This window comes from Trichechus manatus, unplaced genomic scaffold, assembly GCF_000243295.1.
Source record: "Trichechus manatus latirostris isolate Lorelei unplaced genomic scaffold, TriManLat1.0 scaffold00147, whole genome shotgun sequence".
Classification (NCBI taxonomy): Eukaryota; Metazoa; Chordata; class Mammalia; order Sirenia; family Trichechidae; genus Trichechus; species Trichechus manatus.
Window position 1 is genome coordinate 918,622 of NW_004444083.1, and position 2,126 is coordinate 920,747.

Consider the following 2,126-nt stretch of genomic DNA (forward strand, 5'->3'; position numbering starts at 1 on the left):
GTGAAGGTTTGTGTGTGTGTGAGGGTGTGTAGTTGGGAAAGGAGGGGGAGGCCAAAGCCACCCACGAAAGACCTGCCACATCTGATTCACCGTTTTAGCCAGCTGTCACTCTGTGCCTGGCATCATGCTAAGTCCTTCTATGCATTATTTCATTAAACCTCACAGCAATCCAACAAGGCAGGCACCAGGGTGTTTTCTGCTAAGTCTGTGTCCGTGGCATCTCCTCGCAGAGAGGAGGCTGTGAACATCTTTTGGGTCGGGATTGTGACTTATCTGTGTCCCCCACTGCCCATTCCAGGTTCTGGCACATAGAGGTACTCGTGAATATATGTTCAGCTGAGCTGAGCAGAGCAGGAGAAATGGTTGGAAACATAGATCGAAGCTAGTTTGTGGCGTTATGATGGACAAACTGAGTTTGGATTTTTGTCTTAATTATTGGGATGGTGGGGGATGAGACAGGGTGGTGCAGCAGCACAGAAGGTTTTTGAGTAAAGATGTAAACTCTGTTTGCCTTGGCTTTTAAGCCTCAAGAAACTTGTTGCCATCGAGTCGATTCTGACTTACAGCGACCCTAGAGAAGATAAGCGTTACATCCTAACACTGAGGTTGCATGGACCTCAGCACTGTCTCTTGTGTAATGACACTCTTGACACATTATTTTTATTGTGGTAAATATACATGTAATAAAACATTTGCCATTTCAACATTCTTCACATGTACAATTCAGTGATATTGATTCTGTTTACCATGTTGTGCGACCATCACCATTACCTGTTTTCAAAATTTTTCCTCACCCTTAATAGAGGCTCAGTGTCCCCTAAGCAATAGTCTCCCTTTCCCTCTCTCCTCCCCATCCCTGATAACCACTGATAAACTTTGGTCTCTATACACTTGCTTAATCTAGGTATTTCATATAAGTGGGATCATACAATATTTGTCCTTTAGTGACTGACTTATTTCACTCAGCATAATGTTTTCAAGGTTCATCCATGTTGTAGCATGTGCTAGAACTTCATTTATCTTTATGGCTGAAATGTATCACATTTTGCTTATCCATTCATCTGTTGATGGACATATACACTGTTTCTACCATTTGGCTATTGTGAATAGTGTTGCAATGAACATTGGTGTACAAGTAAGATGCATTATTTTTGATGATTGATTATGATGCCAAGAATCACTCAAGGTTGATCCAAGGGGTATCCAGAAGCTAAAGTTTCTCTCTGAGCCTTCCTTTGTTTTATAAAAGTAAATAGATGCAACAAAGCTTATCAAAACCCTAAGGAAGACATAACACAACCTTGCTTCCTGTCTTAGGCTGGGTTCTCTAGAGAAGCAAAACCAGTGAAGCATATCTATATCTATATATCTATATCTGTATATTTATCTTAAAAAAAAATGACTCACAAGGTTGTGAAGGCTGACAAGTCCCAAATCCGTGGGTCAGGCATCAGGCTGGAGGCTTCTCCCAACTCACATGGTTGCAGGGGCTAATGAGCCCACAATCGGCAGGTCAGATGGTAGGCTGCTGGTTCACGGGGCTGCAGAAGTTGGCAAATCCCAGAATCAACAGGCCAGATGACATGCTCAAGTCCCAAGAACCAGAGTTCAGATGATGATGAGCTGAATGCAACAATGGGCTCAAGCATAACCATGATTGTGAGGATGGAGCAGGACTGGGCAGTGTTTCCTTGTGCTGAACACAGGATTGCTATGAGTTAGAACCGACCTGGCGGCACCTAACGACAACAAGGACAAGTATTAAAATTTAACTTAAAGTTTAAAATTAAGCTTTCTACAAAAAAATAAATGATTTGTTGCCAGTTGACAATAAAGATTGTTATTCTGGCCATTAGAAGAAGAAACTGGTTTAATGTATGTGATAGTTAAGATTGTGTGTCAACTTGGTTAGGCCATGATTCTCAGTGTTGTATGTGATCACTCCCATGATGGGATCTGCTGTGAGTAGCCAATCAATTGAAACCAAGTTTCCTTGGGCATATGGCCTGCATCCGAATATAAGCAGACGTTCTGGCTTTTTGCTTGCTCTGGATCCTGCGGCTGCTTCCTGTTTGTCTGACCTCTGGTTCTTGGGACTTGAGCTATCAGCTTATCTGCCAATCTTG